Below are 21,754 nucleotides of genomic sequence, written 5' to 3'. Positions count from 1 at the left end.
GATCATGTCGGGATTATTTCCGAAATCGTTTTGAAACTATTTCGCGACCGATTTGGAGAAAATAAAATAAATAAATATATAAAGCGCGATAACCTCCGAAGAGATTTAAGGCCGAGCTTCTCTTCCAATTTTCGTCATGCTCCTCTTATTTTTTCCTACAAATTGGCGGGACGGGACCTACTTGTTTTATGCCGACTCCGAACGGAATCTGCAAGGCAGATGAGTTTTCACTGGGAGCTTTTCATAGCAGAAATACACTCGGAGTGCTTGCCAAACAATTGAAAAAACTTGTTTCTTAAATTTTTGATGTAGCTTTGCCCGGAGCGTGCACCCAGGATCTTCGTTGTGGTAGGCGGACACGTTACCATGACACCACGGCGGCAGCCGAGAAAAAAATTTTTAAAATGGAAAATATGTAAAAAATGTTTAAAACAGTCGTGAAGTCATCCAAATTTTCACTTTCCCCTCTTTCGTTGGATTGGTGAAATTGCTAAGGAGTTGCTGAAACTTGAATCTTCGTCTATCTCTAGCTTAGCAGATCATGTATTTCTCTTAGCTCTTCTTCCAAATCACTAGTGGATTTCTTGACATTTCTGTCCGCATTGGCATCTATCCCAAACTACAAATCAGCTGGCAGTCTAAGGTCATTGCCAAAAATTACTTTTGCAGGGGGTTGCAATGGAGTTACATTCTGACCAAGGCAGGAATTTCGAATCAGCTGTGTTCCAGGAAGTGTGTAAATCATTGGGCATTCGAAAAACACGAACAACTGCATTGCATCCTCAATCCGATGGTATGGTAGAACGATTCAATAGAACATTGGAGGAGCACTTAAGGAAAGTAGTAGACAAGTACCATAAAGAGTGGGATACCCGCATACCATTATTCTTGATGGCTTACCGATCAGCAGTGCATGAGACAACGGGCCAAACCCCTGCAAAAGTAATTTTTGGCAATGACCTTAGACTGCCAGCTGATTTGAAGTTTGGGATAGATACCAATGCGGAGGGAAATGTTAAGAAATCCACTAGTGATTTGGAAGAAGAGCTAAGAGAAATACATGATCTGATAAGGCAACGAACAAAGATTATGAGTGACAAGATGAAAGCCAGATACGATAAAGCAATTAATTCAGAAGGTTTTCAGGAAGGGGATTGGTGCTGTTATACAACCCACAACGTAAAAAAGGTTTGTCCCCGAAATTGCAGTGTAATTGGGAAGGTCCATACAAAGTTGTAAAACGGATGAACGATGTAGTGTACCGCATACAAACCATTGGTAAACCACGAACTAAAATGAAAGTGGTCCATTTGGAAAGACTGGCAACGTTTAGATCGGGAGATTTGTCTAATCGGGACGATCAGACTTAGGTGGAGGGCAGTGTTACGAATATTAGCAAAACTAAGGAGTGCTGCCATCTCTAAGCCGATTATAAGCAGTGACGTGAATTCACATCCATAGATCAATCATTATGTATCTACATAAACGAAACAATAATTCCGTCTACACATATGTACCATGTACGTATACGAGCAGCGGAGAATCAATGCACAAACACATGCATATATCTGAGATGCTCCTATAAGTATGCAATGAGAAAAACTATAAAATTGTACAATTGTTGTTACAGCTGAGAAGTTTGAGAGCTGCTGGACTAGTAGATTCTGGAAGCGCCTAGAAGATGCGAAGGTTGAAATCAAAGAGTATAAAAGGCGACAATTGTAGAGGCGCTGGAATTCAGTTTGATTTGAGTTGTCAAGCAGTTCGTTATTAAGCAAGCTATTCGTTGCACAGTTTGAGTGTTATTGTGAAGTACTTTAATAAAGGCCATTTTGCATTATTACAAATTGGAGTTATTTATTCAACAGTTTAGTGATTCGAACTTAGCAGAGGATTGCAAATAAGAGGATTTGCAAGTAAAATTCGTAGCAATATATACATATGTATAGTCATACGGAATTCCTATAAGTTCTGTGCTGTCTCACGGTATACACGGTGTAAGGGGCCAGGAGCTTATAATCTTGACTCACACAAGTGATTCTGCCAGAAAAAGAGGGAAGCGGCACGGCACAATCTAGTGCTACGAACTGCTCCTTTTCGAGTTTCGGAGATTGTAGCTACAAAAGGCAGCGTTAACACTGGAGGAGCCGCTTGGTACGAGAAACAGCGGGAATTTCATCTGGCTATCTGACCAGAATTGGTGGTATTCGATAAATCTGTGCTATTCGTGAAATCTGTGCTACATGGGTCATGGATATTAATATACGTCGAAAGAAAGGAGGTACGCTTAAATGTTTTCGTAAGTCGCTCTTGGGCATGAAGAGCAAGGGGCTACAAATATTTTAAGTAAATCGTTCAACGATGAGTATTAGGGGTTAGACCAGAACATCTCCTTCACTGCAACCGCTCTTCAAAAGAAACGTACGGACAAAACTGTAACCCCTTTAAGTATATGTAAATTTTTTCAGCAGACGCAGCTGTATTAGGCACTAGTCCCGGGGTTACGTTCGACGCCTCCCTGAAGTAAGTGAAAGAGTGACAGTCCCAAGCAAAGAGCTACTCCCTGGATGACAATTTTTGAACGATCTGCTAAAAATAAAGCCGCGTGACGCTGCGATGTCAGCCCTTGGCCACGGAGAAACTTCTAGTCGCTTCAAAAAGAAAAGTTTTCCTGAATATTAGTTTTTTAAGTAAGAAAATCCAATTATCGGCCGGCGTAGGCGTACTAATTCCCCTACAGCGGCCGCCGACGATGAAGTGATCAGGTAAACTTCTACTACCTACGTCCCTGACCTCTTCACATTATTTTATTGTCATCGATGCTTGGCAGTTCCAAAAAGCCTTTGTTAAATCTGTCAGTTTCAAATGAGTTGAAATCGAGTGCATATGTAGGTATGAGCTGTCTATATTTCGGAAGTTTTCGTATGCTGCATATCTTGAAACTTATAGTACCCGTTTTGCTATATAATGCTGAAGTATGTACATGGAAAACATCTGATGAGACGCTTGTGGCAGTGTTCCAGAAAACAGTTCTTCGAAAGATTTAGTTACCTGTACGCGTTGATGACGGCGAGCACCGGATAAGGGATAATGATGACCTGTACGGGCATTATGCAAACACCAGCATAGTCCAGCGAATGACAGCAAAACAGCTTCGCAGGGTAGGTCATATTGTGTAGAACACTGCTAATTTTTACATGCTTCTAGCTTCATTGTTACATTTTCATGTTGTTAGCACATTAATTTTAAAACAAAAAGTCAAAAATAAACCCTGCGCCAGATTGTGTGGAAACAGTCACGGCTGTATTGAAGTCACGAAAGCTGCACTAAACGGAAATCCCGCATGCCGCAATGAGCTATTCTAATATAAAGCAATATATATTTACAGGCATACACACATGTATAAGTACATTTATGTATGTATAGATGAGTCAATTGCGATAAGCAGATGGTCATACGGCAAGGCGATGCACGTTAGTACGCCTGTGCTTATGCAACGATTTTCTCTTGCTGCATGTGTGTGTGTGTTTGCGTGCGTGTGTAGTTAGGGAGTATTACCTATTACACTGGTCAACAACATTTTTGTACATGGGTCGTGCGTATATTTTTTTATTGCTTTTGAACCCAGAAATAAGAATATGAACATAAAAAAGTTTTTGATTTGGTTTTGTTCGAAAAAAATGAGAAAAACGAAAAACATGAAAATTCATCAAAATTTGACATATATTTGATTTATTCTAGTATAGTAAAAATCAATTTAAGATTTATTCTTATAAATTTAGTTTTAGAATACAGTTTAAATGTTTAAAAATGCCTTTTCCTGCTTTTCCTGCTTTTCCTGCCATATTCGGTAACATTTTCTCTTATTAACATCCAAATATAGTCCCCCATCATGCTTTCCGTATACTGCCTTTGGTAGCGTTTCTCAAATTCCATTATATCTTGATGGAATCGCTCCCCGTGTTCTTCGGAATAAGCTCCCATATTATCTTTGAATTTATCCAGATGTGAATGTAACATGTGCATCTTTAGCGACATTCTACATCCGATGGCGGAAAAATTCGTAATCATGCCAGTTATCAGCTCATCATAATTTTCATCCCTATGATTTTCAAGAAAGCCATGAACTACTACCTTAAAACTGTTCCACGCTAGTTTCTCCTCATTGCTAAGTAGATCCGGGAAAATATCGCAGTTCATAATTTTTTTTTATTTGAGGGCCAATAAAGACTCCAACTTTAATTTTCGCCTCTGACAGCTTTGGAAAAAAAGCCTGCAAATATTTGAAAGCTTTAGACTCAATGTTAAGAGCCTTCACAAATTATTTAATAAGGCCCAATTTAATATGCAATGGCGGCATCAATATATTTTTAGGATCGGCAATTGCTTCATGTTTAATATTAAATCTTCCCACTCCATACTCAGTACGTTCAGGCCAATGTTTTTGGCCATAGTGGGCGGCATCATTTCTGCTATCCCATAAGCAAAGATAACAGGAGTGTTTGGTATATCCACCTTGCATTCCAGTAAAAAACAAACCATCTTGAAGTCTCCAAAAACTTCCCATTTGTATTTCGTATATTTGATTGCAGTTAATAGCATTTTATTACTGTCATAATTTTCTTTGAGATGTATGGAATGTGCCAGTGGAATAGATGGAAATTTGTTCCCATTGTGTAGTAGAACTGCTTTTAGACTTATTGTTGAGCTGTCGATAAAGAGGCGCCATTCATTTGTATTACAAGTAATACCAATTTCTTCAAATAAACCTTTCACGTCATAGCAAAAACAGAGTCCATCTTCCTTACTATAGAAACAAGAAAATTCTTCATGACGCTTTCTTTGCCGAGATATTCGAACATCAGAAGTAAGTAAATTTCGTTGTTTAAGCCGCGATGCTAATAACTATGCTTTGTCTTTTGATAGATTAAGTCATTGAGATCTTCAGAGTTGATGAGATGTGGTATTCCTGGTTCAAATTGAGGAACAAATTCGGAATGTTCGGATGCAGATGAACTCGGTGTTTGAAAGCTGCCTTGAAGGAATAGTTGCTTTTCCAACACAGGTGGATCAGGTACAGGATTTTGTTCCGAATGTGGTACTGGAGCGGATGCCGATGGTAGTTCCGGATATATTGTTTTCCTTAAATGTTTCTCTTTCAGTGATTTCACTACACAAAAATAGCAATCAGTGTAATGATTACTGGGTTCCCTCCAAATCCTCGGCACTGCGAACTTCATGGCTCTTTTCTCACCCTGGTACCAAACTATAATAAAACGTAAAGCATTTCATAACAATTTCAGTTATTATGCATATATATATATATATATATATATATATATATATGAAACAGTTAGTACAATAAAAAAGAGAAAATAAACTTACGCTCCAGAATGCTTGTGGCGCCCATTTTTTGTCCTGGTTTTTAACAGGTAGACCGAAGTAGGCTATGTAGGTCTCGCAAATCTTTGTGTTTTTAGTTAAATCAAACTTTTTTTGTCTTCTTTTAACACATTCGCCACATATATAGCAAAACGAATTAGCCGCTCGTTTACAACTTCTCGAAGGCATCATTCCTCTGTGATATGCAAAAACATAGTGTCGCCCACAACGAGTGACCCAAGAAACTACAGCTTCTTAAAAAACATTTTACTTACAAAAACGCTATCAGGTAGCTGGCATGCTCTATTGCTAGGCCTGCCAATCCGTCAGTAAAAGTTTCGATGACTTTCTTAATATGTACTTAACGAATTGCCACATCTACCTAAAATCATATGTATCTGGGAACTTTTATCTCCTTTTTACTGTTTCTCAGCTACATTTTTTTGGTTTTTTTTAAGATGAGTATGTTGTGCTTTAAGTAGATCTTTTTTCGATGCATCGCTGCAGCCGCGCTCTATCGACCGAAAAAGAGCGGAAGGACCTACATTAGCCTGGTGCAAAATTGAAAAATTTTCAAATCGCTATAACTTCTACAAAACCAAATATTTTTGATTCGTAATTGCATTTTTTTATAGAATTGAACATATAATCCGAATATATATGGCAAAACCCATGTACAAAACAAAAAATTTTTTTTTGTTGACTTGTGTTATTATTATGAGAAACAATAACTTTTGTTGTTGCCGTTATGTAGCTGGTTATATGTGCAAATGCCAGTTGATTTACGTTGCGTGCGTGTGCTCATTTGTTGTTGGCTCAGTTAGCCATTGCGTGTCAAGATGACCTTACGATGACACCAAATGATAAATTTGAAAATATACAATCATGTTTATGTCTGGTTTTGTATTTTAAATTTGCAGTTTTACCTTTTGTAGGAAACAGTTACGTATGCGATTGAATGTGTAATGTAGCGGAGGCGTGCGTTGCATTTTGATTATTTTAGGTATAACGGTTTCAAGTATTTAATTGCATGCAAAATTACGTAATTTGGAAAAATATGCGATTTGATCGGGAATGCTATGAGGGTGATAAAACCGACGTTGCCAGATTTCTTTAAAGACGGAAAATGGTTGTACGTACATACATAACTACATTGTTTAGCAATAATCTGCTCAGAAAAGCGTTACTAGAAGAAAATATTTAACCTAGGTTTCTGTAGACCCTGTGATTTAGTCTGAACTTCGCCAAATCGCGTTTATGAACATGTCCATAGAAAAGATCATAATTTTCCTTGTAGAGGGGGCCATCTATGACATGGTACAGCGCGAACTATTTGATCCCCACATTGGCAGGAATGACAGTTCCTTAGTACGTCAAGGTATAACGTTCCAGTCAGGCGATGTCGATCACCAGCTTTCCAATTTCATATCCAATACGTTATTCAGGGGTAAGCATCATATAATCCTCCCACTTTAATGCACGTCGTGACATTTGGCATTTCCAGGTCAGCTTACTACCGTCCAACAAGCGACTGGCGACTGGCGCCCCTTCTTTGCTGAGTTAACTGGCACCAATTGGTCACACTAAGGGAATTTAAATCGTTTTCCACTTGATCCTTGCAACGCAGGATGGGTTACCACCTTCCTATTCCATAGGCGGGTTCCAATAAAAATACTTTCTTAGCCGTACCATAATCTTCCATTCTTATAACATGGCCTGACACGCGTTGTCGTCGTTTGTTCTAAAAACATTTGAAAGACTACTGGACGCCCACATTCGCGGTAGGTTGGATACCTCGGGGCTGTCAACAGCCTATCACGCCTATCTCAGGGGCCGCTCATCAGACACCGCTCTACATGAAGTGGTCCACAAGGTAGAGCCGTCCTTCGAAAATAAACAATTTACCCTGGCTGCATTCTTGGACATAGAGGGAGCTTTCAATAATGTCCGGCTGGAAGCAATAGAAGGCGCCCTTCATGTACTCGGAATAGAGGACCCTATCGTAAACTGAATAGGGACGGCTCTGCGGTCCAGAATGATAAGCGCTAAACTGGGGGCTAGTGAGGTCACGGCATATCCGTGGAAAGGAACCCCTCAGGGCGGGGTCTTGTCACCACTGCTCTGGCTTTGCGTTATAGATAACATACTTCGTCAACTCAACAAGGATGGGGTTAAAGTGGTGGCCTATGGCGGATGACGTAGTAATACTGGTATCTGGTTTGTGTCCCAATGTGATTAGTGGGATCATGCAGGGATCAGTGAGGAAGCTGAGCAGTTGGGACTAAGCGTTAACCCCTCAAAGACGGAACTAGTGCTCTTCACCACTAGGACGAAAATCCCAAGTTTTAACCTTCCCACACTTGACGACCAGGAGTTAAGTCTTTCTGATAGGGCCAAATATCTAGGAGACTTTTCAACACCAAAGCTGAACTGGAGGCTTAACACAGAGCACAGAGTCAAACGAGCCTACGGGGCTATGTATGCCTGCAAAGTAATGCTAGGTAAAAAGTGGGGTCTGAGACCATACCTCATGGCCTGGATATATAAGGCAGTTATTCGACCAATTCTGACATATGGGGCACTCGTATAGTGGAAGGCGGTAGAGATGAAATACATAACTAACATGCTAGGGAAAGTTCAACGATCTGCCTGCGGATCGATCACGGGGCAATTAGGTCGTGTCCCTCGGAAGATTTAGACGTGATTTGAATGTTCCACCTATTTATCAAGGAAACGGCATCTCAAGGGGCCCAAGGCTTCGGGAGTTGGGCCTTTGGAGGGAGCGTACATACGGGCACGACCGTATCCTGCTCAATATTAACGACTCCCGAATCCTGGCAAAAACGGACTACATATGTCCAAAGAAAGTCTTCGACACAAACTACACAATTCTCTTCCCCACAAGGAAAGATTGGAAAGATGGGGGGATCACTCAAAGATTCGACATCTCGGTTTTCACGGACGGATCCAAAATGGCTTGCGGAGGGGGAGAGTGTTTGCGACTGTCCCGCCCACGTCCTTATGTATGCGGCCTCCCGAGTCGGCAAGTGTGTTTCAAGCTGAGATTTTCGCTATCCGAGAGGCGTGCAAAGCGTTAATGGTATCAAAGGTAACGGTAACAGGGTACCCATTTTCTCCGATAGCCAGGCGGTTCTTGGGTCACTCGGGTCAGAGACGATATCATCAGACCTGGTTGGGCAGTATAGGGAGAGCGCCATGATTCTGGCGAGCCGGCAGATCGTTACCCTGATATGGGTAACGGGGCATCGAAACATTCAGGGTAACGAGTTGGCGGATGAGCTGACACGGCGTGGAGCGGCTCTTGATGTCTCAGGAGCCGGAGTCGCCGAGGGCGTAGCAGGGTACTCACCATATTTCGTTAAGAAGATGAAATTGATTTCCGTGAGGATGCGACTGTACCAAGTCCCTTAAAAAATGAAAGACAGTTGGTAACCAGAGTTACCGACCCACACTTTTAAATAATATATAATAAAGCGTTCACCTGAATTGTGTCCCTATCTTGCATTTTCTGGCTAATTGCTTATTACTGTAGGGGCGCGTGTAGCGCTAACGATTAGAAGTGTGATGCTACTGAAATCAAACTAACGACTAAGAGATGAGTGCTAGCGATGTTACTGGACCGATTGACTATATATATGTATTGTTGTCTGTTTTCGCATCCATCACAATAATGCCCGGTTTATAATTAAAGTTGGCAATAGTTTAATCTTGCCATCTTCTTCGATATTATAAAATGTTTCTGCTCATCTCGGCTTAAACGGCCAAAGTGGCAGGGTTAAACTGTAGTAAGCTTAAACTGTAGTTTAAAATCGCACTGAAAAACCGGAAATAAGGCAGGTAATGGTACTTGCCCGAATAAAAGAAATTTCAGTTGTAAATAGAGCTAAAGAGATTTCTCGCGAGTCTCGCCTTCTCACGAGATTCTCGAATCTCGAATTTCCACAAAACCACAACTAAAAAACAAAAAAATAAAAGCATTGGGCGCGTGAAATTTCTAAAAATGTAAGGCATAGCATAACCTGATTATGGTTCAGTTGGTCTTATATATGACTATAAATAGAAATTTGACGCGTCCAACGCTTTTATTTATTTGTCTGATCAACGCCCTAGATTGATGAGGAGTGTGATGACCAGTACCTAGGACCTACCTAATTATTTTCTAGCTTCTAGTATTATTCTTACTTCATGTAAGTATTGTTTTCAATAAAACCTTTTAACTTAAGATTTTTTTTTATTATCTTATTTTAAAGTTTTTAGTCTTTATTTAATTGCCTATTATTTCTCATTCTATTTGATTCATTTAGTTACTCATTATTACAAGGACTCTTTCCTGACAATTTGTTACAATCTAAGTCCTCAATACATAATCCTTCCAAAGACTTTACTCGACTCTGCGCCACGTATGCTTGTCCCTCCTCCAACTCCAAAATATTTTGATGTCACTTCTACCGCACTGTATGTATGTAATATTTGTCCCAAATATGAGCCAAATCGGACATCATAGGACGCTTTCTATTCCTGTATGTACCGGGTGGCTGATGAAAGCCGCTACCAAAAAAAAATTAAATAACTTTTTTTCTATTTAATGAGTCTGGTTAATTTTTTTTTTTTATTTTGCAGATTGACTTTTACATTTAACAAAAATGGATAACTGGGACACTGAAACAAGAATTTGGATTGTCCGCCGCTATCACGCACTGGAGTCCGTAGTTTCGGTTCAAAGAGAGTATAGGCGCACGTTTGGCGGCAATCCTCCGAGCAGATGGACCATAATGAGACTTGTAAACAATTTTGCCGAGCATGGGGCAGTCAACAGAAGACCTTACCATTGAAACCCTTCAGTTCGAACGGAGCAAACAATCGCTGCTGTAGCTGCTGCCATACAAAACAATCCACGTGTTTTGACAAGTAGTTTATCTGCTCAAATGGGTGTAAGCAGACAGTCATTACAGTCAATTATGCACAAAGATTTGGACTTATTCCCATATAAAATTCAAATGGCCAACAAACTGAACGCTGCAGACTTGCCGATTCGCATGGAATTTTGCCAGAAGATGCTTCAAATGGTGGAAGAGGATGGAAACATGTTGAACTGTCTTTTCATGTCTGACGAGGCCCATTTCGATTTAAACGGCAACATAAACAAACAAAATTGTCGAATATGGAGTGCTTCCAACCCACAGATACTCCATGAGACGGAATTGCATCCACTTCGTGTCACAGTGTGGAGTGCAGTTCATCACGCTGCATTATCGGGCCCTACTTCTTCGAACGGTCACACCGTTACGGTTACTGGAGACCGTTACTTGAGCATGTTGAGAGAGTTTTTCTATCCAGAATTACGCCGAATGAGAATTTCTTTCAACTCTGTGTGGTTTCAGCAAGATGGTGCAGGTCCTCACATAGCCCGACCTGTTATGACAGAATTGCGACGAAAATTTCCCAATAAGCTGATATCCAGAAACCACATGTCTTCGTTAAACCAAAACTATATTTAAGAACGAAAGTCGACCGATTTTAAGTTGAAAGATGTTAATGTTATACTGTTTTCACACAGAAACTTAATGATCTCATTTCACCTGCTAATGAAATCGTAAATTTTTTGCTTTCACACAGAAGTAACTGCTCGATTAATATGAAGGATGAGACAGAAAATCATGGCGGAACGATAAAAGGTGGGAGCATGGTGACATACCTACAAACAAAAAAAAATCCATGAACTTGTAAATTCTATGGACAAATGTCAAAATCGTACTGCGCCGGTAGTTGATGTATCAAATCAAATAAAAAATGTTATAATCAGCTGTTCGATGCGGCCACCTTGTATCGTTCCGCCATGCAGACAATGACATTTGCTTTGACAAATGACATTTTTAAGCACTGAACACACCAAAAACTAAGAAGCGGAAACGGAAGCGGAACGCCGCCAACAGAGTTGCATTGTGCTTTTGACTTCATTAGGCATTCGATTAGCTACTAATGAAATAATAATAGATTCGAATTTTGTAGGGAAGATTGAGCTCAATAAGGGTCTTAATGTAGAAAACTCCCTTTATTATTCAATAAGCCGTCTGTGCGAAAACAGTATTAGGCTCAGTCCAAAGTGTTGTTTTCCTGCCTTTTGATTAAAGAATTCATTATAAATAATCGCATAGCTTCACTTTTCAAACCAAGAGACTTGGGTATTGAATGATGAAGTATGAAAATCAAAATTAACATTTCAGACGCTATTTTAAAATTTCGCAAACAAACCACAGATGTTTGAATATAAGGTCAAGTGATTTTTCAAACCCTTCTCATACGTACATATATCTTCAACTTAAATATGAGGTGGGAATCATTTCAATACCAGGGATGCACCTTAACGTTAAGCTAATCGTTTATCAAAAAATTTCCACCGTTTCCGTTGAAACACTTCGAAATATTATCGATAAAGAAATTATCAAGATAAATTGTATCTCGTTTTTAACCGAAACGAAAAGCTTTCGTTAACGTTAAAAACGTTAACAAAAACGTGATACTTTATGTTTGAATTGTGCTGGCAATGCTATAGCCATGGTGAAGCCGTAAGGTGGCAACAACAAGCGCACATACACACATAAACTCTATGTAATTTGTTTGTGTAATTCGTTGGTGGTAATGTCAAAAATACTCTGAGAAATGTTTGTACTGTCAAAATTCATGAGAAAAGTTGCAATCAGCTTGGCTAATGCTTTCACCTTTAATGACTCCGCCATCAATCAGCTTTGCCAGCATAGTTTGAAATTAATAATCAACATAAACGATCCGCCGCTGCCGCCGCGACGATGTTTTTGACATTCGGTGGCGGCTTGCGAAAAACGATGAAAATCGGCGGCGGCGTTTATCGGCGGCGTATATCTCTAATACATACAAATACATATACACACACAAACGTAATGCTAAAACAACCAAATATTTTTCAGTATAAATCCAATACTGAAGGGCAATAAATAAAATTCTACTTGAGTGAGTGCCCAAATAGAATATTTTTCATTAGATCTTATTAACCAAAAAACCACGGTTCAATTATGTCACTTATTGACTGCAAATAACGCATAAGTATGTACATTCACATGTGATATACATATATGCTTATGACTATGTATTTATGTGTTCTTATAATTCGTTAAATTTGTATGGTAAAATGTACGAATATTGTCCATTAATTCATTTAAATCGATGGTATTTTAACGTGTGACAATACCAATAAATCTGTTTAGGCCGCAACTTAAGTGATAACGTTGTGGAAAATATAAGGAATATAGTAACCGCTATATTTTTTATGTGAAAATTTATATTAAGTACACTGAAAGAAAAAAACTGGTAAAATCAACCGAACTACGGGTCAATTCAACCGAAATTTCTGTCAATTTTTATCCATCGCAACAAGATGTTGAATCAACTGCGCACAAATCGTTGATTCGTAATTGACCGTTTTAGTAGTCAAATGAACAAAAAAAGTTGTTGCGACAGCTTTGTATAAAAGTACCTATGTTGCCATATAAATAAATAAATGTAAGGCGCGATAACCTCCGAAGTGATTTTAGGCCGAACTTCTCTTCCAATTTGCGTCGTGCTCCTTTTAAATTTTTCTACAAATTGCCGGGACGCGACCTACTTGTTTTATGCCGACTCCGAACCGCATCTGCAAAGCATATGAGTTTTCACTGAGAGAATTTCATGGCAGAAATACACTCGGAGTTCTTTCCGAACACTGCCGCTTAGAAAATTTTTCTTCTAATTGAAAAAGCTTGTTTCTAAAATTTTAATTTGCTTTTCATGGGGTGTGAACCCAGGGTCTCCGGTGTGGTAGGCGGAGCACGCTACCATTACACCACGGCGGCCGCCATATAAATACGTGAATATGTGAGTACATAAATATGCATGCTTGCTACATATACATACATATGAATATAGAAATGAAAATAGTAGTCACAAAACTGATTCTCAATTATTTCAGTCGCAGCTCAGCTCATTCTCAATTTCTTCTCTCGCATGTAGTTGACGCACTTGATTGTTTCGAAAAAAACTTGTAGTATAAATGTTTGACGTAACATTTTATAAAGAGAACTTGTAAGTTATAGAAAAGTAAAGAATCAAATCGCAGGAAGGTAATTCACCACTGGAGTAACTTTACATGTAATTCGGCAAGTTTAATTTTCGTAACACTTTAAGGTGAAACGATTCCAAAAGAACTTAAACTTTTATTTTTACGGAAACATCAATACTAAAAAAAGGACGTTTTTTTTATTATCTTATTAGATTCATTCGCGTGATTGATAATTCATAAAAACTTGAACAAAATTTTACTAACTTTGGAAAAATCCTGTTCGTTCAAACAAAACTTTTGCAACAAGAGGGCGCAATTTTGGATTTCGCTTGGACGAGAAGTTGCAAAATTGTACCCGGTAAATAGGTGTCCCGGTATCTCATCATTTTTTGCACAGTATATTCAAAAGAGGGTTTTTTCGTTTTGTATTGATAACTGAAAAACTAGTTTTTTATTGTTTTCCCATTTTGTGTGTTTTTTCGATTTGATTGTTTTCTTATTTTGGTGTTTTTTTTTAACAAGTGGCACCATTGTTATAAGTACAAAGTAGAGAGCCAGTGAGCGTAAAATTTGCTATTTGCTCATGTATTGACAGTTGATCGCAGTTGAAATGACCTGCAATATCAGTTGTGTTAACAGAAAAATCCGTCAGATTGATTAGGAATCTGTCAATTTTACAAAATTTTGTTAACTTAAGAGCGACAATTTCTCTTCTGTTGAAATGACTAAACTAATTTGTTCGCTTGACAAAGATCTCGGTCGAATTAACCATAATTCGATCAATTTCACCGAATCTCCGTTAAGTCAAGAACAACAGAACCGATTTGTTGATTTTACTAGTACCCTTTCTTTCAGTGTACTTGTTTATATAGTGGCTCACAGCTTATTTCGTGCAGCTACAGAACAAAACTGTAGAGCTATATAGAAAGGAAACTAGTGACGGTGTCAAAAAAATTCAAGTGCACAGTTTTAATAAAAATATGCTTTTATTTGAACAAATACTTAATTCTCATATGTTTACAAGTTCGTGCTAATCTAATATATAAAATTCTTCTGTCACGGTTTTAGAGGCTGAACTCCTCCGAAACGGCTGAACCTATTCTCATGAAATTTTGTGAGCATATTGGGTAGGTCTGAGAATCGGCCAACGTATACCTTTTTTTTCGCTACGTGTCTAGGATCTTGAGATCAAAACGTGGACCCGGGTACCCCTAGAATGTGTTTATACAATATGGATATCAAATGAAAGCTGCTGATGAGGGCTATAGTATAGGATAATCCTCATACAACTGGGAGGCTAGGGACTCGAGATATAGCCCAAAACGTGGACCCGGGTACCCCTGGAATGTGTTTGCACAATATGGATATCAAATGAAAGCTGTTGATGTATGCTATAGTACAGGATAAGTTTTATACAACTGGGAGGCTAGGGTCTCGAGATATAGCCCAAAACGTGGACCAGGGACCCCTAGAATGTGTTATACAATATGGATATCAAATGAAAACTGTTGATGAGTGCTATAGTACAGGATAATTTTCATACAATTGGGATGCTAGGGTCTCGAGATATACCCCAAAACGTGGACCCGGGTACCCCTAGAATGTGTTATGCAATATGGATATCAAATGAAAACTGTTGATGAGTGTTATAGTACAGGATAATTTTCATGCAACTGGGAGGCTAAGGTCTCGAGATATAGCCCAAAACGTGGACCCGGGTACCCCACATTCTAGGGATATCAAATGAAAGCTGTTGATGAGTGCTATAGTACAGGCTAATTTTTATACAACTGGGAGGCTAGGGTCTCGAGATATAGCCCAAAACGTGGACCCGGGTACCCCTGGAATGTGTTATACAATATGGATATCAAATGAAAACTGTTGATGAGTGCTATAGTACAGGATAATTTTCATACAACTGGGAGGCTAGGGTATCGAGATATAGCCCAAAACGCGGACCCGGATTCACGTAGAATGTGTTTTTACATTATGGGTATCAAATTGAAGCTGTTGATGTGTGCTATAATACAGAGTAAGTTTTACACCGCTGAGTGACGAGGGCCTCGAGATATAGCCCAAAGCGTGGACCCGGGTACCCCTGGAATGTGTTTGCACAATATGGATATCAAATGAAAACTGTTGATGAGTGCTATAGTACAGGATAATTTTCATACAACTGGGAGGCTAGGGTCTCGAGATATAGCCCAAAACGCGGACCCGGATACACGTAGAATGTGTTTTTACATTATGGGTATCAAATTGAAGCTGTTGATGTGTGCTGTAATACAGAGTAAGTTTTACACCGCTGAGTGACGAGGGCCTCGAGATATAGGCCAAAACATGGACCCGGATACCCCTAAAATATGTGTGTATTATGGATATCAAATGAAAACTGTTGATGAGTGCTATAGTACAGGATAATTTTCATACAACTGGGAGGCTAGGGTCTCGAGTAATAGCCCAAAACGCGGACCCGGATACACGTAGAATGTGTTTTTACATTATGGATATCAAATGAAAGCTGTTGCTGAGAGCTTTAAAGTAATTTTCATTGTTCGATTTAGTCGCATCAACCTAGCAAAACTGATAAATATGCATACGAAGCCGAAATAAAGACATGAATTAATAATACCCACATACCCATTTGCATACGTCCTATTCGATTTGCCTGAAATTTCGTATATAAATTTGCCTTTATTAGTATTTATCATGCTTTTTTCCGGGAAGTATACCAGAGAAGGACTGGGACTGGGATTAGGACTATAACTGGGACTGAGACTGAGACTCGGAGTGGGACTGGGACTGAGACTCAGGATGGGACTGGAACAAAATACATACCACCCTCTGGGACTGGCAATAAGAGATGAAGAAGAAGGAGAAAAACTTGAGAGAAGAGAAAATAGAGAAGGAGACTGAGAAAGAGATAGAATGAGACGAAGATGGAGATGAAGCGAAGAAGACGGAGGGAGGAGTGAATAAAAAGATTAGGAAAAAGTGTAGAGGGGTAGGGCTGAGTTAAACGGAAAAAACTTATTAAAATATATGCAGATAGGCCAAATTTAGGGCAGAAAAACGTCAGCCGGGTCTGCTAGTTATTTAATAAAAACTAAAATTATCTCAAAAACTAAGGTCGTGTGGCGGCGGAAGTGTGATGGGTTTGGGCCTACTTGGCTGCTTCTGGAGTTGGCAAAATAACCTGCTTGGTGCCACAATAGAGAAAAATTTGTATTTAACTTTACGAGAAGACAATTTGTAGCAAATTGTCCCTAATTCAGGTGTACGTGATCGATTTCGCAATAACCAAGACAAATACCCTTAACACATATCCAGGATAGTGCCGGTATTGTGCAGGCATGGGTAATATGGAACTGTCCACAACTCATGAATCCACTTCCACAATCTCTTGCCTTAAAAACCATTTAAAATGTGTGGCCACTTTTGGAATCGGCTACAGAGCAAAGGCAGATTAGTAAGATTAGCGATTTAAAAACTACTCTTGTCGAAGAAAGGCATAAGGTACCACCCGAAACCGCTCAAAAACTAATTACATCTATGGAAAATCATCTTGAAGATGCTATTTAACAAGAGGGTGGCCATACGAGTTACTAAACTAAATAAAAAGTAGTTTTTTCAAAGGCAGGACCCAGTGCACGAAAAAACTATGATCTTAGTTTTTGAGATAATTTTAGTTTTTATTAAATAATTATCACAAACGTGTAAGCATATGAAAATTAAGTATTTGTTCAAATAAAAGCATATTTTTATTAAAACTGTGCATTTGAATTTTTTTGACACCGTCACTAGTTTCCTTTCTATATAGCTCTACAGTTTTGTTCTGTAGCTGCACGAAATAAGCTGTGAGCCACTGTACATATATAGTATAAATCTATAGTTAGGTGGTTTTATATATATTGCTGATTGAACACTTGGGCCTCTATTGACAATTTCGAAAGCATATCAGCTCAATACGGTGCTGATAATTGGATTTTATCAGCCTTCAAACGATTGTTCCCAATTTTATCGACAATTAATAGGGAGCAACAGTTTTGATTTACTTAGTATTTTTTACAAGAGATAAAATTTGTTTTTGGATTTAGCAATAATTAAACCAGAAAAAAAAACTAGTAAGGGTGTCTAAGTTCGGGTGTAACCGAAGTTAGATTTACGCTGCTGTTTATTTTACATATTTACCTAATCTGCATTTTAAGGAAACATACCTAAACCTTGAAGCTTTCGTTATGTTTCAATATTATGAACTTTGGTAACATAACGGTTGAACGTAACGGCATAAACGAATCGAGATAAATATAGGCTTCCATATATCAAAATGCTCTGCATAAAAAAAGGAATTGATTTAGAAATGTCCGTCCGTCTGTCTGCGATCATGATAACTTGAGTAAATTATTGAGATATCTTATTGAAATTTGGTATATGGGTTCCTAAACAATCATCCCGAATGAGCGAAATCGGATGATAACCACGCCCACTTTTTATATATATAACATTTTGGAAAACACAAAAAAACTGATTATTTAGTAAATAATACACTTAGAATGTTAAAATTTGATCTACGCCAGTTTTAGTTACTAGAAATATTTTTTGTTATAAGCCTAACATGTGTATCGGGTTTTGTTATGAGGGATACATTTTTTTTGAGGCTGTTGTGTAATGCTTGATCGAAATTTGGGCGTGCACCGCCCATTAAAAACATCGCGCCGTCCTTAGCCAATCCCGTCCATTTTTACTAGAACTATTTTCTGATATAAAGAAAGTCTGTATTCCCAATTTTATTACGATATGTTTATTTTTCTTCGAGTTATGGCTCCCGAAACATAGAAAATGGTTTGATCAAAAAAGGAGCAGTGCCACAGCCATTTTCAAAAATTTTAATATTTTCCAACTTTTCGTTATAATTCCATTTATTGAGTTAAATACCGTTGATACTGAGCTCCTTTTCGCAAAGGTACATCTTATTATATTCGTCTACGAATCTTTTAAATTCTTGTATATAAATGTAGGCGTGGTTTTTTTTTTTTTTTGGGATTTGGCATTAATGGCAGGGTTCTATGACCATAGCGCCAGGTACAAAATCAAAATGGTATTTCTAGATTGTCGTTTCATTTCACATGTTCCTCCGTTATTCACAATACCTCCGTTATTCTCGAATTTTTTGGGTTTTAAATGGCACCACGCCAGGCATAAACTCAATAGTAATTTGGTTTTTATATGGCCCCACACCAGTATTTAAACTTCAATATAAATTCATTGATTCCTGGTAGGAGTGCAAAACCACCACCCTGACTCCAGGTCAGGGAAGCATTGCATCTCCCAACTCCGCCGAAAAGGCCAGAAGGAAGCACAAAGTCAACCTTGAGGCCTAATTTAAATTTTCAGCTCAACCAAAAAAGTCCAAAAAATTTCATTTGTGCCGAGGATGACACTGCACGACCACTCCGACGAACAGACTAGAACGGAATCGGGGCGTGCTCCTTAATTGATCTCGTGCGTTTTTTTTTCAAGAAATATTTTTTTGCTGCTATAAGAAAAAAATTTAAATGTACCCAATCTTATTACGGTCCGTTAATTTTTCTTCGAGTTGTGGCTCCCGAGACATAGAAAAATGCTTAGTCATAAAAGGGGCGTTGTCACGCCCATTTTAAAAAATTGGGATTTGTCCGTATTTCTTGTTATAATTCCGCTTGGAAAAAGAAATACCGTTGATATAAAGCTCTTTTTTGTAAAGATATATGTAGCTAATTTTATTCGTCCACGACCCTTTTAAAAATCTTTTATATAAAAACGGGCGTGGTAACCGGTTAAGGACCATTTTTCTTCAAAGCATTCCTTACAACGTTCTATATTCATTATTTGATAAATAACCAGGTTTTGTGTGTTTTCCAAAATGTTATAAATATAAAAGTGGGCGTGGATATCATCCGATTTTGCTAATTTTAAATATCGATGGGCGCCAAGGAATACATACATATACCAAATTTCATTAAGATATCTTAGTATTTACTCAAGTTATCGTGATCACAGACAGACGAATGGACGAACATGGCTAAATCAATTCCTTTTTTCATCCTGAGCCTTTTTATAAATAGAAGTCTATATATGTATGTATGTGACCTAGAATCATAAAACGACCCTATTGTGCGAAAATACCGTTCTTCACTTTTGAGTGATTCTTATAGGAAATTTAACGCTCTTTCCAAGCAGTTTTCTATCTTTCTTAAATCGCATTTAAAGCCAAATCGGACCACAAATACAATTTTTTTAAATATTTCGATCCATGCGCCACGTATCGGAGTTTTTTTCTTATTATTGCATTGTCATCGGGTTCTGAACTATATTCCAAGTTTCAAGCTTGTAGCTTATCGGGAAGTTAATTAAATTTTAATTACAAAATTCGTTCACAACGGCCAGCCGCTACACAGAGTCAATCTAAACAAAAACTTTAAACGCGTTTCTCTCGAAAACTTGTTTTCGCACAACTTCGCTACTGCTATATTTCACACAAGAAATATAAATAAAAATGTTTTAAGCGTTTTCTTATGATCTGTATACCGCGCTTAAAGGGTTAAAATATCATGGTACTACTGGGTATATGACATCAAAGAGGCTCTATTGTACTAAAAAACACCAGTAGATAAGCGGATGGATAGCAAGATTGATAGCATAAAATTAAATCAGTGATATCTACAAAAGTTTGACAGAGCAACATGAAAGTTTTTTGTTTGACAACGAAGCGATTTAATTACACGAACTATGACTTTAATCCTGCTACGATCAGCAGATGTTAGTCGAATACAACAACAAAAGAAAAAGGCCAGGTGCAGCAAAACATATGACTCAATTGGGGATATGTATGCCTTTAGAGATTTAAAACAAAAAATAAAATGCATTAACACAAACAGAATTAAGAATAACTAAAGCAGCGTTTAAAAAGCAACAAAAAATGTATTTAAGTATATTAAATGTAAATATATATGATTAAATACAAAAAACGAATAAAATATATTTGCAATTGAGCAAATTCAAGCGCATAAGCTTTTCATTATTTCAGTTTTTGTTTAAGTGTAAAATATATGCTTTTGATCATATATAAAATAAAACGATAAAATAATGCAAAAAAAATTAAACATAAAAAAATTCATCAAAAGTTGCATAAAAATGAAATGCCAAATGTTCAGCATAAATATGAAAATTTTATGAAGTGAAGGCAAATATACTATGAAATGTTCTTTCGTTTTATGATTAAATGTACACAAGCGCTTAAGCAAAAAAACATGCATGCATACACACACACACTCGCGCATGCATTCATTCATTTTGCGCATTCACATTCGCATATTAATAATGCTACTGAGCATTGACTATATTTGCATACATTCAGGGGCAATGTGTATGTATGGGTGTGTGTGTATGAGTGTGTTTGTGTACATTTGAAATGAAATGAACATATGAAAATGCAATGAATATTTAATGAAATATTTTTCTTACATGAATTCAATATTGACACATACACACACGCACACATACTCTTACGCCCATATGCAAACGCTGATCAGATATATTCATATTTATTCGTTCTCATTGGGGTACTCAAGTGCCTTAAGAGTAGCGGGAGTGGAGTTTGTTTTTTGCCTGTATGTATTTTAACCACGACGGAAACGGAAAAGAAAAAATTCAAGAGGCTCATTGTATATGTACGTTGTCATGCATTGCAGAATATTATCTACTTATGGATTTATAGGTATAGACCAGTAATAGTCACACACAGACGCGTACTTTGCAGAACGCAAATGCGAAATTCTTCAAGGGAAAATCTGTAGTTATGTGCTACAAATCAAAGGATAGCTGTGTGAAAGACTTCGAGGCGGGATGGTAATGCCGGTGTTTAAAAACCTTGGAAATAAGGGCCCTATTTACTTGGCGCTGGTCTTCAACCCGTCTTCGTCCCTGAAAAATGTAAAATGGCGGGGGTTTGGCAGCTACTAAAGGCTGAGGAACCAGCTAACGAAGAAGACTGAGAGATCGTCTGGATTCCCCCGGTAGCTAATATTCAAGTTACTTGAAGCCGTCCTGCTCGCTTATTTCACCGCGAACCTACGACTTTCTTACCACCAGTGGAAAATTACACAGCACCAGAACCGCGCTTAACACCACCAACGAAAAATTAAATTGTGGATTGAGACAAGGACACCAGTTTGGAACAGTCAATCATAGCAAGTTACTGCAAGACTTGGAAGGGTCTACCTGTTCAGGTTTTCATCATTT

Source organism: Eurosta solidaginis, chromosome 2, assembly GCF_040869045.1.
Source record: "Eurosta solidaginis isolate ZX-2024a chromosome 2, ASM4086904v1, whole genome shotgun sequence".
Lineage (NCBI taxonomy): Eukaryota > Metazoa > Arthropoda > Insecta > Diptera > Tephritidae > Eurosta > Eurosta solidaginis.
Note: the sequence above shows the minus strand (reverse complement) of the source record.